Source organism: Pinus tabuliformis, chromosome 7 (assembly GCF_031772625.1).
Source record: "Pinus tabuliformis cultivar Carrire ecotype Pingquan chromosome 7, CPIR1, whole genome shotgun sequence".
NCBI lineage: Eukaryota > Viridiplantae > Streptophyta > Pinopsida > Pinales > Pinaceae > Pinus > Pinus tabuliformis.
This window is the reverse complement of record NC_142293.1, coordinates 372,147,213-372,163,026: the sequence shown is the minus strand read 5'-3', so window position 1 is coordinate 372,163,026 and position 15,814 is coordinate 372,147,213. Positions and strand designations below refer to the sequence as shown.

Here is a 15,814-nt window from a genome sequence, read left to right as displayed (position 1 = left end):
CATATTTTCTTTTAGAAGTAGATTAAAGAAATGTATTTTACCTATGCAATAGTTAATGGCATCCATTTCAATAGCTTACATCTCTTTTCTTGCACAAGTAGGGTTAGTTGGTACAACTAGGGTTTACTAGGGTTTGCATTTCCTTTCAGCTCTCATCTTCTTTCTGCAAGTAGACTAGCTTCTTTTGAGTTAAATTTCATCCATCATAGTTAAAAGCTTCTTTTGTGAACTCATGGAAGTTGGCTTAAGCTCCTAATGAACTTGTGCTAGCTGATCAAGTGATAGCCTGCAGTAAGAGCTAGTACTTGTGCATATAGCATCGTCGCTTCTAAGTTTGTTACGAACTACCAGGTTGATAAAAGTAAAGTAGGGAGTCCCAGGAGTTGCAACATCATTGTTGTAATACCAGATCTCACTAGTTTCTAAACTTTAAAATAAATTCCCATTCTTGAAATTTTCCATGTTCTCTTTTACAGGATTTTCTATTTATTTCATTTTGTCTTTAGCCATTCACCCACTACTTTATTAGGTGTTTGCTCTAGCAGAATATCTTAATTAATTAGTGGTATCGCTAGTAGTGTTAGGCATTAATTTCTAATGTATATGAGCTAGGGTAATGACAAAAGATGCAATTGGATTTCAAAAAATGTTAGGTTCTAACATCTGATGTATATGAGCTAACATGTGCATTGTTGATTGGAAAAATGTAACTATATCATCTCTGTATTAGAGGATGCTTGGCACTATCACTTGTGTAGTTATATGGCTTTTGGAATCCTATTCTCTGTAACATGTCATGTTTATTTCCAACAGAGTCAGGGGAAGTGTTTTGTCTTCTGTATTCATTGCAACTCATAGTGGGCAACTAAAATAAACTAATAAAGTAACAACTTTATGGCCATATGAAAGTAATGTGCATTGCGTCTAGTTAAATGGATGGATCATTGGTGGAAAATCCATCTAAATATCAAGAAATGAACCCAACTACCTCATGCATTCAATCTTGGAGAAATAGTGGTGATTAGGAAGAAAAGGAGACTACTGTCATATACTCTCGTTAACAACACCTTTCCAAATTGAAAATTTTCCACAATGTAATTTTGTTGACTTTCAAGCTTACTGAGCATTTTAAAATACATAAATTTGCGTTAGAAAAGTTACATCTAAGATATCCATCAAAGTGTTGGAGAAAATCGCATGCTTGTGTTTCACCTTGAAACAAGCCAAAATCGTATTTGGGAAATTTCCAAATAGTGGGAAAAAATAGTTGATCCTCTGGGTTAGTTTGAAATGTCCTAGCAATATGGATTGGTAGATGGTTTGATACCTGCATGTGTGTATGTGACTACATAAATTTTTTAATAGAATCTAATAATTACATGATTAATAATTGTACCCATCCCCAACCTAATGACATCCAAACTTGGTGAACCAAATTTTGCTCTTTTTATGATATTATGTCTCATTGTGTGATAGGCACTCTCTAGCCTAGTGTGGAAGAGATGTTGTAATGTCATGTCTTGTCCTATCCTATTAAATATTTTGACTCGTTCAAATGTAAATAAAAATAAAAATAAAAATAAAATAAAATAAAATAATAAAATAAATAATTATATTGATAACTATAATTAATTATAATTAATAATTAAACCAGCCTAGCTCCATCTTAGCTCTAGATCTACCTAGTGCCCAGAGGGATCAAATATCTTGAAGTGAAAACCTCTTTTAGAATGAAAGGATATTTGATCCCTCTTGGCACTTCATAGATCTGGAGTTAATATGGATCTAGGCTAGTTTAACTATCAATTATAATGACTTACACAGTTCATCTTTCAACATTACTATCATATAAGGAATTTGACCCTTATAAGCCCTGTACACATTTCATTTGTGTTTCAGGTTGCCAAGGAAGCATCAGATATGGTTTTAACTGATGATAATTTTAGTACTATTGTTTCTGCCATTTTAGAAGGCTATTGCATTTACAACAACATGAAATCTTTCATAAGTTATGGATCTTTACTTCTGAAAAAAATTGAGATCAACTTGAAAATGTATTATTGTTGATACGGTAGTTCTTGGTAGGTTCATTTTCCTGGTTTGTGGGTTTTTTTCTCTTTCTAGTCTAGCATACTCCTTTGCCCTACTCTTATTTTTTGAACATTTGTTGCAGGTACATGATATCATCTAATGTGGGTGAGGTGGCTTCTATATTTATAACTGCTGCATTAGGCATTCCTGAAGGCTTGATTCCTGTGCAACTTCTATGGGTGAACTTGGTCACAGATGGTCCTCCTATAATAGCTCTTGGATTCAATCATGATGACATAGATATAATGAAAAAACCACCAACGTAGTAAAACTATTACACTTTTTAAATGAAAATTTTGGGGAAAGTTTTCACACTTTGCAGGATAGAACTATTCATTTATAGTCAGCAAGAACCACAAGAACTAGCAACACCAGTCAATATTTGACTAAATATTTTACCTCGGTTAGTAGTTGTTTTAGGTAGGCTATTTGGAAGTTTGTGTTCCTACTAATACTTTCCTAGAATGAAAATTACATTGGTTTGTGACTCTACGCACATAGGATTCTTTTTCCACTTTATAAGATATCTTTGTATTTTAAGGCATGAAAATAACATCCACAACCATGAAAATACCATCAACCATAACCATCCACCAAATAAGAGTCATTCCTCTCCAACTGAAAACACCAATGAAACCAAGAAGTAGCATCTTCGAGAAAAGAAAGAGTGTGTACCCCCAATCCATCCAAAAATCTCCAAGGGTACTAGTTGTAAACTCCATCAATGTGATGACAATCACAATGTGGAACCTCATACAATATGAAGTGTAAAATAGTTTAATTTCATCTCTCTTTGAGGCCATAGAATGATTGTTAAGGATTGGGTCCTCATTAGAGGTAGTGTCCCCTAAAAAGGGAGGAGAGGAGACTTCCATGGGTAGGCCAAGATGAACCATAGTTCTTTCAATAAGCTGCTAGAGGGAGATTATTTTTAAAATTAGTTCCAAGTGATGTAGAATGTGCATTGTAGAGTTGATCACATAGTTATCTTGGTATTATTTTCTTGCTTAAGCTAGTCAGTGAACTCATCTTTCTAGCAATTCTAGCACATTGTCTAGTTTAGAACACCACATTAGGCTTCAACGAAGTCCTTTTTATTCTTCTTAGTCCACATTGTACCATGTTCAAATTCATTGAGTATGAGGAAACCTTGCGTATGGTGATAGTTGGCCATCATGATTCCACTATATTCTATTTCCCTAGAAATTTTCCCAGGCTTCACCCAATCTCTACCCACCATGCAATTAAACCTGCAAAAAAATTCACCTGAAAATGAGAGAGTAAGATTGTTGGCCTTGTTCCCAACTACGTGCAAGGATGTTCATGGACATAGATGCTTTCATAGACACTAGAGAAGAAAATATCTGGTCAAGAGCCAAGCTTTGGGGAAACACCTACATACTAGTTTCTAGGTCCAATTGATAGGATGGAAGCTGAGTCTTCCCAAGTGAGAATGATAGGGACTGAATTCCCCAATTTATCATTGCAACCATCATTTTACAATGGATTACCTCTCTCCACTAAACTATAGGTAGGAAAAATTGATGAAGATTCCAATGCATAATTTCTTATTTGCATGTTGCACTATGTGTAATGATGATGGTTGCACTCCATTTATAAAATCATGGTTATAGGGGTAGTACAGGGATGAACTCCCCATTTATCTCACATAGGCCTTCCACTAGCCTAGTTCCTTAGTTAGCTTCAACATTGCTCACTTATTTTGATCTTGGAGAATATGAAAATATCTGGTGAGGAGCCAAACTTTGGGAAACACCTACATACTAGTTTCTAGGTCCAATTGATAGGATGGAAGGTGATTCTTCCAAAATGAAAATCATGGGGATTAAATTCCCACATTTATCATTGCAACCACCATTCTACATGTATTTCCTCTCTCTGCTGACCTATAGGTAGGAAAAATTGGTGATGTTTCCAATGCATAAGTTCTGATTTACATGTTGCACTATGTGTCATGGTGATGGTTGCACTCCATTTATAAAATCATGGTTATAAGGGTAGTATAGGGATGAACTCTGCATTTATCTCACATAGGCCTTCCACTAGCCTAGTTCCTTAGTTAGCTTGAACATTTCTCACTTCTTTTGATCTTGGAGAATATGAAAAAACTCTATATGCTCCATGACATGAATTTTAGAGAATTGTTTTGGACGAGCCTATTTAGGGGAAATGCCTTGGGAGGCTTTTGATATCAGAGATATTTGATTATTAACACTGAGTGCCCCACTACTGATGCTTGTCAAATTTCTTTGCCTTCCACAATGACAAGGCCTTGGAATAAGGAACTTCCACTTCATTCCAAGGTGAGAGCTTCAACTTCAGTTTCCCCAACTAATGGTAAGTTCTAGATTTCCATTGGGATATAGTACAATGCCCCCTACCACCCCTAGAAAGTAGATTCTTGTTACAAAAATCATAATTTTTGGTTTGTGATTGCATAATTCTTATTTTTCAGATCTACAATTCATCACTTTCCAAATGGTTCTAAGATTCATATATGCAATATCTAATCTATTAATCCACACTCCCATGCCTTTAGTTTTTGAAAATCAAAATATTTAATTGGTATTTCTTAACATTTTAAATTTCAGTTGCAGAGTAGAATCTTTGAGTGCAGGTCTGCTATCATGAACTTAGAAAATGAACACTTTTTGTGCTAATGAGTTCTACAGTTTTAGGAAGAGGCAACCTCCAAAAAGAGTAATTCTAGAGCTTCTAAAGAAAGGGAGAAAGAGGGCACCCATATCTTATCCCACTCAAGATTATGAAAAACTTTGATGGGGATCAATTGATAAGGACAACAAAGGATTCTATGTAAAAGAATTCATATACCCAATTAAACCTTCTAACCAAAAGTCTAATTTAAACAAAATCTTATTTAAAATTCCCAACTTTATCATAAGTTTTTGCTAGGTCTAATTTCAAGGGCATACATTTATCTTTGTTGAGATTTACTCAATGAAAAATTTCTTGGGACAATATAAGACTCTTTAATTTGTCTTCTTGAATCTGTCATGTTAAGAAATGACCTTGTCACTCTAAATGTAGCTTACTCAAGTATTGATTAAGCCTTCTAGTTATATGTCTAGATATTATTTTATGAATTTTATTGCAAAAAGAGATATGCCCGAAGGATAAGAATTCCTCTTTTTCATACTTCTTTGGAAGGAGTGCTATAAAATTCTTCAGGGTTTTAATAATTCATCTCGAGGCTCTTGAATTTCTATTGCATACACCACATCCCTTTTAACAATTTCCTAGAATCACTTGAACAACTCTAAAATATTATTTGCAAGTTTAGTGATTAAGGGCTCATTTATCATAATATGGATTATGGTCTTCTAGTAGATTAAGCATATCTAATATTTATTTATTTGGTAGGGCTTGGATTGCCTCCTAGATATTATGACATGGACAACCCATACCAATTCAATAAGGTAGACATTATCAACATGGTTCCAGTGTGTAAGGTAAGGGAAGACATTTAATAATTTTTTTAGTTGTCTATAATCATGTCCAAAATATAATGTTTATTATTAATTTATTACTTGCACATGTTGGAAGTCTGATTCTCCTTCATTTCTTTTACAACAAGTTGCATTCTCATCTACAGATGGACAAACCTTGTTACAATCATCAAAACTGCTTTGAATAATGGGAAACTTGATTATGTTGTTAACTATGGGACCAGTGTACTAAATTTAGCTCAGAAACAGCTTAATGGTTCAAAAAAATCATTTTAAAAACCATATGGCCTTGGAGTTAAGTTAGTCTCTTCTATTGGTTTCATAGGATTTAGCAAAACTGGTGGCAATGTGTGGTTCTTACCATCGAATGACAGTTGGAGCATATGGCTTGTTAACTGTTTAATTATATCATACAAGAGATTTTAACTAGGTATTGACATCATAAGGCCAGTGTACTCTTCGTGTTTGAGTAAATTATATAATGGTACCATGAAGCTTGAACATGCATGTAGGCTTTACTGGTTATGAAAATTCATTTACCTCCCAATCCATTCTGCCCCCAATCCCATGTATTATAGAAAATACTCATCAAACCATGAAAATAAGTGTATTATAGTTTTTCATGTGCTTTGTGAATGGGGGAGCATGACAATATTTTTTTAACCTGTCACCATATTGTATAATGCTAGGACCCATTTCTAGGGAACCATGTGAGGAGTGAATTGAAACAATCTCGAAGTGTTAATTAGGGAGGCAAACCATGATTTTCATTTACATCCACACCAAATCTCTCACTTAAGAAATACCAAACATATAGAAATTACGATATATTTATGAAGTTTGTGCTGCAGTAGTGAATGGGACCAATTGATGACCATATAAACAAGATATTTAAATCACAACATCAAACATGATAGATTGGCACAAAACAATAGCATAAATTCATTGGAAGCCCTTTGTCTAGAGGTGATCAATCTTAAAAATAGTTCGAAGAGAATACGGAGAGACAATGATACCAATATGATGTTTCACTTCCATGTATGCCAAAATTGGAAGGCCAAGCTTTTTATACATGATTTTATAAAGATCTTTTGGCCTTGAACAATCACATGTGCACTTTTAGTACTACTTTAATCAATACACTTACCACATAGGAAGAATTAATACCATTTGGGATAATCCTACTTGTTATATCACTATCTAACATGTAATGGGATCAGAATCTCTAAAGTTAGTTTTCATGCTCATGGTTCTATTGTGGGCTGTAAATGCATGTTGAGATACTAATTTATATAATGGGGCAGTGATTAAGGAATGGTAAAATGTTTTGAATAGGGTATCCATTTATATTTCTATGTGTTGGTCATATAATTGTTCCTTATTTTGCATGAACATCTACTATGAAAAAAATCCGTTGGCCTAATGATCACATATTTGAAGTCACTCGAGTTATCATGCACTTTATACTAACTATATAATAGTTAATCCTTATGATATTGTGTAGTTGTTAAATATGAAATGAAACTAGGTCCTAGTAATGGTATCAAAGTTTGGTTAGATGTTATCCCCCACCAAAGTGTAATATATGGAGAATATGATGCTTTGGTTTAAGAGTTTCAACAAAGTACCTATGAACATAAAAAATTGAAGGCGAGAATCCCCTCTTATTTATGTTTATCAACAAATACAAAGGGAAGAGATTTCTATGAATGAAAGACCTCAAGTGTGTAAATATATTAGGATTTTTGTCCCTACAAAGTATGATCATGAAGGAAATGGAAAATAAAAATATCCCACCAAGCTTTCACGATGTGGAAGAAATAAAACGCATCCGAGTGATGCCCCCAAATTCTAGTGAACATCACAAGGTATGTCTAGGTCTTCGACATAGGGGATCCCATCTCAAATACTAAGAATCAAAATTAAAATATATGAAAATTGAAATATAAATAATTGAAATCTTATACATAACAATGCACCAATAACATACATGATTACATGTAATATAATAATTCATTTATACATGATTTAAATGATAAATAATTTAACACATGATTTAAAACATGTGTTAATGATAAATGATTTATCACAACTGTATTTCTAATTATATTTAAAACTTAGTTAAGACAACTTATCTAAGAACAAGTCAAATGACGAATAAGAATCATTATTGAAGGGAATGGCTTACTAATATCTACATCCAACTATTGCATGAAAGAATAAATACCAACCATAGGAATGTCACTATCTGAATGAAAATAATTTTCTTTCTCGAAGATAGTCAATGACACGCCAACCATCTTCATATGGAATATCTAACAGGAATTGTTCCAGTAACAATAAAAAATTTGGTGGCTAAATTTGTCACCAACAAAGGAAGATTGCAGGTGTTATCAAGCAATACAAAATGCAGATAGAAGTACCATTATATTATTGATATTCCATAAAGAAGAGTGGCATGATTACCTCAGCAATGATTATTTCACTCATTTATATGATGGCATCAAGTGATACAATATGAGTTCATGAATCCACAATACTTCTAAGTGGTGAACATGTCCAATGTAGCAGGGAAGACCTAATTCAATTCATAAGAAAAATCTTTGCAACACCTTGCAAACGAGTATACAAATAATCAATATGTATTTTCAATGAGAAATATTCCTAACACAATATTCCCTGAACCCCGCATTGGATTACTTATTCAACGAAAAAAATTGTTTCCACGCAGACATCAGTGTCAAAGATAAGAAAAATATTTCTAAAATCAGACTACGAAATAGGAAGACAAATAGTAGAATGTTTCCAAGACCTGAAACATTCAGAAAAAGAAATAGTAATATGAGTCACCATGCTAAAAATAAAACTAAAATTAAAAGAAATAATTAAAAAAAGTGATTTGAGACGTCTAAAAATGTTAAAAAACAATGCACATTTGTAGCATCACAAGGCACCTCTTTGGGTAGTAGAAGTGGTGTGACATGAAGAAAGATTCTAATGTTTGAGGCACATAGAAGAGATGGAGGTTCAAAATTCTCTAGACATTAAAAGGGTGAGATCTGGGGTCTCTTCTCAGCCTTCTCACTGGGGAGATCCATATATACCATTGAAACTAGTTTAATGATGTTGAACCATACATCAGTTTCGTAGGTTCTTAGAGCACCAGAGGTACCAACTCCATACAATTCCTAAGAAAGGTGCTCCTAACATATTTGGCTACATCCCAATCCCATAGGAGTGGTTAGAGACCTATTCAGAGTTTCTTCCTTTTGACCACAGATGATTGAAGTATCCCTTTCTCATATAGCCCCCCAAGCATCATACGATTGGATCTATTTTTGGCCTGACAGACTTTGATAGCGCACCTGTATCCATTTCTCCTTCCTTGCCATCAATCATTAGACTTAGGATCCCCTGACATATCTAGCTCCATTGCAAGACCTTACCATCTGACTCACTCATTCCTGTGTAGAATGCCATTGAGTATTTTTTATTATACCATGGTATTTTATATATGTGTTGTAACAACAGTACCACTGATTTCTTTCTCTCTATATGTTATTTTTAGCATTTTTTTAGGATATGCACTTGCACTCTACATTGTATTCATATTGACTGCACTCTTCTTCAGTCCCAGTGACCTACTTTTGTGATTATCAGTGGGAAATTAATAAATTTACTTACAGGGTTTACTTTGTAGGTAGCATTTAAATGCCCAACAAGGGTGTCACATGTAGGGATATGAAAGTAAGCATCGTCCAAACTATCCCTAAGGTTGGCAGTGTATAAGAAACACCCAAAAGAGTGGCATGGATTTGAGAATGCAGTAGCTGAAATGTTTTGGATGCTCTCAAATCCATTAGTGGGAATTTCAAAACAATTTTTTACTGCTCCGAAGCCCATGGGTATGGGTCGCTTCAAACTAGTAACGATTTCTTATGTAATCATGGTTGTCAACTTGTAATCCACAATCTGCTTGCATTTTCTAGGAAGTACAATATATATATCCAATTATAAGTTTTATTTTCCATATTCTCCTTAAATTAGGCCCTCCAATTATAAGGATGCTATTATTAAAATTTAATTAGATATTATAGACGTTATCTTCCGTGGCTGTGTGGAATGATTTCATAATTTCCTTACATACATTCTACTTGTGGATATATAGGTCAATTTCTACACTTGGTCATGAGTTCATATGCTAGTGTGTCACTCTCTTAGATCACTTTATAGCGTATCATGTGGATCATGCACTGCGGATGATGTTTCATAGTGGGACCTGTCCATACTTATGGGATGCATCCTCTATCTTTTCTGCTTCTTGGGGCTTGCACGGGGAAAGTCCCTATTTTGAAAGAGACATCTTTGTGGATGTGTGATCCTCTCCCACATTATCTGAATGTTCCTTTCCAGAAACTGGGATGTTTGGGAGAAATCTTATGATGGTTTTGGGGACTTATCCCAGATCCTCTAGATGGTTCTTGCAAAAAGTAGGGAGTTTTGGGAGATCTGTTGGGATGGTTTTGAGGACATTTCAACACTTACTATTGAAACTAGTGCCCATTTGGTTCCAATTCTCAAATAAAAATATTCACCAAGTTTCTCTACATTCAAACATGGACAAAGGTTATCTATGCATTACATGCTTGAATACCATGTAGTATGTTTTTGTAATAAGGGTTAATTTCCCTCACACTTTTGACTTCCATGTTTGGTAGGTTTGTGTATCCTATATCAACTCTTTCTTTTGGGAGGTTTATAATATCTATGTCGACAAGATCTTTAAGATCTATTATATAAGACTTGTTACTTTTATTGAGTTGCATGATATCTATTATCTATGTCACTTAGTTTTATTGGCTTATATTATAACACTACCTTCTAGAATCTTTGTTTTTAATTTTTGTATTTCTTTATATGTATATATATATATATATATATATATATATATATATATATATATATATATATTTATTAAATATTTTTGGTTGTCCCATTGAAATTTGGGGTTAACTTCTAGCCATCATTGAAACCCTTCCCATCACCCCTATCCCTGAAACACCATGCAAAATAGCCCAAGTTGTTCACAAGTTGTAGGATTTTGTATGCAGTGTATTAATTTCTTCAAAACATAGAGATTTGCCACTTTTTACCACTTATCATTTGAAGGTTGACATAATTTTACTTTCCTCCATTGATTTTCTCCTCGGGTTCACCATTCAAAATTGCTTTAGTTACAAATTTACCTCACATATTCCTTACCCCTTTATTTTCCATTCATTCATTTTTTCAATGTTATAAAGTATAATAAAAGGGTTATGGAATTGCATCTCAGGTTCTATTAAATCTTCCATCTTATTTTCGATGCTTTCCATTTTCGACAAATACCTTCAGTAAATGGAAGCACAGCTCAATACAAGATGTAGGATCAAACTTTGAGGCTTTGGGAAAATGAACCATTTATCTATTCTTTATATTTCTTGGAGTTTGATGGATTGGGATAGTGGTGGACAATGTTTCTATGCTTTTCCATTTAATTTGTTTGTTTGTCCTGTCATTCCCATGCATTCATTTTTTCAATGTTATAAAGGATATGAAAATTGTATCTTGGGTGTTATTATAATGGCCATCATATTTTCTGAGTTTTTGATTTTCACATAAGGCTTTCAATAAATGGAAGCACGTCTCAACACAATATGTATAATCAAACTTTGGTTCTTTGTGAAAATGTTGCAATTATTTATTCTTTATATTTCTTTAATTTTAATGGATTGGGTCATAACAGTGGACCATGTTTCAATGTGTTTCTCTTTGTCTATTTGGCAAGTGGTGGTAGAATACTGAAACTACAATTTGTTATATGGTTTCTAGATAGTGAGCTAAGGATTGATTTTTTTCAATCAAATTACTTAAGATGGTATTTATCTTGTTCAGCATAAAAATGATTCATACGGCGTTGATGTATAGGGAGATGTTCTATACCTATTCCCTAAGACAAAGAATTCTATCACAATGTCAGGAGACATTGGTGTGGAAAAGAAAAATTAATGAAGAGCTACCTTGTAACATTTAGGCACTACTTTAGATTAAGAGTTTCATCTTTATTATCCTTACGTTTTTCACTATGATAGGTAGGTGAGCAAATATATATATTATTAATGTGATTTCAGAAAAATATGTTTGGATGTGAAGGATGTTTCATTGGAGTTCTTGTTTAATTAGAACTAAAAGTTGACTTATTGAAATCTAGGTCACTTCTATACAATTATGATCTCACTTTAAGTATAAGATTCTTATTGATACATGCCTTTCTTACAAACGTTTTCCGCATTTTCTCTTCTATGTTATTGATATTTACACACTCAATGAGCCAATACCTAAATGGGTAGGACATCTACTCTCCTCAAGTTAAGTATAAGTCAGCTAATGAGGTTTTACCATTCATTGTCCCCATTGTGATCATGGAAAAGTCCTAGGTCATGGTGGTTGCAATATAGATTTCTCAAAGCCATGAACCTCATAATCCATGTTGATAACATGGGTGCATAATAAGCATAGAATTATGCTCAAGATATTAGTCTCACCAACTCCAAATCAAAATTAATTTGCACTTTTAAAACTTTAGCTTGTCAAATATAAATGAAACAATTTGCTTAGTAAATGGTTTTGTGAAATTTTTTAGTGACATTAGGATTAATTGGTAAACTTTTATAGCAAAAAATCATGATGCAGTGAAAGAACAAATTAATTCCTAGGCATTGGTTAATGCATCTTTTCTTTGTAAAGAAGGTTGCTAATATTGAAATAATGTTTCTAGAACCTAGAAAGATCAACATATTTTTTTTTTTAAGTTTGTTAGTTTGAAATCATGTGCATTGCTCCCTTGTTCATCCTCTTCAGGGTACCCTTTAAAATAACAACACATTTCAGTAAAAATGACTTGATGATCTTTAGGAGCATTAGTATGAACAAAATGGCAATAAGGGTGGAATTTATCTTGTGTAAATCTTAAGATTTGTTTCGATTTCTACCTGAATTTTTCCTTATGCAAATAAATCAAGTTTCTTAATTTTCATTCCTTTTTCTCATTATGTCATCATTGTCATCTATTTAAATTTTATACATATTTTTCTGCACACTTTCCTCTTACATTGTTATTTTGTATACGCAGATATACATGATTCCTAAGTGTAGCCAGAAAATGGACATTCATCTTTACCGGGTATTGAGTTTTCCTCTTAAGTGGAGAATGGAGAATGTGTTTATTAATAATTTTCTTGTAGAAACATTTTTTATCCACTATAATGAAAATTATTGGCTTTTTGGATTAGACGTTAGTTAGTTTGATGCAATAAAAAGTGGACAGCTGGAAATATGGTATGTTAACTCATCACTTGGCCCTTAAAACATGCAACTTAGTTTGCATGATTATGCCTAAGCTTTTTCCTGAAGTTTGAATACTAAGATTTTAAGGTTTTCTTTTCTATTGTGACGTTTTATTTTCTTTCTTTTAAACAAACTTGTTCGAGTTTCTAGTAGGGATTCCTATGGATTTTAATGTTCTGATTCTTTCACCTCATGGTTATTTTGGGAAAAAAAATGTTTTAGGAATGCGAGATAAGGCATTGGTGGACAGGTAAACAATTTTTTTATAATTGTGATGTCCATTCCAATATATTCTCTCTTTATTATTTGATTGTATTTTGAATGTTTCTTTTGATTTTCTTTTCTTTTAACTATGAAATTGAAAATACTTGGTATCATGTCCACTTAAACAATGAAATCTTGAAGATGAATTAGTATTACACTTAATTGATTGAAATCATTTTAGTTGTTTTGTGCTAAAATATTTTCATGACTATTATAAAAGTTTAATTTCATGTTGTTATTTGAGAACATGTTGTTTATTTACTTGCCCAAGTTCATGCATTATAGAATGAAATGTTGTTGCAAATAAAATGACAGGGATTATACATCACACCTCATATTATTTGTTTTCATAAGTTATCTACAACCTAATCTTTTTAGCATGTAACTTAGTTGACATTATTGTGCCTATGATTTCCGTGAAGGTTGAATACTATGTTACTAAAGTGTCCTCTTCTATGTTAATGTTTTATTTTCTATGTTTATACAGTTCATCTAGCTACATAGTGGCCATTATCGACTAACCGAAGAAAACATGTTTGAGTTTCTTGATTTTATGGGGAAAAATGATTTTGACATTGTTGATGTTGAGGTGTATGTCATATAAATCCTTTATAGTATACTTTAGTTTATATTCTAATGTTCATCATATTTCATGTCTCATACTCTGCATTGTATCTTATTTTGTTTTCAGAAAAGGAACTCAGTATTGACGGTAAGAAGTAGGAATTGAAGAAAGAGGAGAACAATAACACTAGAACAACAAATGCAAAGAGAGAGAGAGAGAAGAGAATTGGTATGGGTGGTACCCTTAGAGCCAATATCCCGCATCGGACATGGACATAGAGGCTGATGGTCAAGTCTTCAGAGTTGGTGAATTCACCTGCAATGCCTTAGCAACACAATGATAATGTTTTGAAGTGATGAAACAATATTTCTTGTTTAAATTGTAGTCCAACCAATATTAAGTTGGAAGCTCATATTGTAATACTTGACATTTCATATAATATAATTTTTGTGGTTGAACTTATTTATAGTTGCACTTGATATTGTTTAGTATTGTAATTAACATATGTAACTTTGTATAACATTGTTTTAATTTAGTCACAAAATCATACTAATTAATTTTCTTAATTAATAATGGACACAAAATAAATCTAAAAATACTAAATTAGTAGTTTATATTAATTAATGATGAACACAAGTAAAATGAATATACAACTAAATTAGTTGTTTATAATGATTATTAATGAAATTAGATGAAATGAATATAAACTACTAAATTAGTTCTTTATTAATGAATATGAAACTACCAAGAAAAGATAAATGACTACTGCGAATGATAAATTTAAGATTACAAATGACGATTAAATTTTTCATATCTATGACTATTAATAGCTAATTTGGAGTATCTTATAACACAATTAAAATTTAGTCATATTTCCTTGGTCATTAATTGGTTTCAACTAACGACTAAATTTTGCATATCTATGACTATTAGTAGCTAATTTATAGTATCTTAAAACACGCCCAATATTTTGGTCATATTTGTTTGGTTTTGTAGGGTGATCATATAGTAATATATTTTGTTGTATATCTGGTCATTAATTGTGATAATTAATGACTAAATCAATGAATAAATTATTGAGCAAATTAATGACTAAATAAACTACTAGACGATGAAATTGAAACAACCAATTAATGACTAAGCTAAAAATCACTAAAAGTTAGTCAGGTTATACGATACTGTAAATTAGCTACTACTGGTCACCGACTAAAAAATGGTCATTTATATGCAAATTTTAGTCATGTTAGTAACTAATTAGCCATTTTGTACTAGTGTGTCATATTTTCACAGACAATTATTTCAAAAAATAGAATATGTTGCATTGATATCCAAATAGATCATCATTCTTTGTTGGAACTACTCTTAGTGCTCAAGCTACTTCTATGACGGGTTATTTGGAGGAGTGTTTTGTTGATTGCATCGATTGTTTTAATCTTCTCGATCTTGTTCCATCTGCAAACATAAAAATAAAGTGTAATGAGTGTATCTATATTGGTGATGATAATAAAAATTGAACTAAATAATATACATCAATGTGAATCGAATAACAATTTATCATTACTCATAAATTGTTCACGACCTTTTAAAACCAAGTTTCATGATTTTTTGCAATAGGTCTTCTGCTAGAATAGTTCCATACTTTGTTTCTTGCATGTTTTAAAACCAATTATAAATCATAAATTTAATATAAAGGATTTTTTTGTTCTATTAATTAAAAACTCAAGGAAGTAAAACAACATAGATACTTAAAAATTGCATAGTTAATTTTTGATATGCTAACATATACTCACAACCCATATTTAAGCCAATGTTAATCAATTCTTCTGATGGATACTATTCGTAACTTAGCACCTCTTTGAAGACATTCAAGTATGGTTGTTGTAAATCAGTTTAAAACATAAAAAAATGAAACCTTGAGTTGTTATAAGGAAATATTAACAATTACTCACAAACTTTGATATCAACCCTTTTATTCCTTGTCGTCCTTTTTATGTATTGAATGACTTCCATTTTTGTTTCT

General features: G+C 32.3%; 1 pseudogene; it reads left to right on the top strand.

Annotated features, from left to right (window-relative positions):
- Nucleotides 1–2,357, top strand: part of LOC149247529 (calcium-transporting ATPase 2, endoplasmic reticulum-type-like) — a 47,872-nt pseudogene extending 45,515 nt beyond the window's left edge.
- Nucleotides 2,358–15,814: the final 13,457 nt, after the last annotated feature.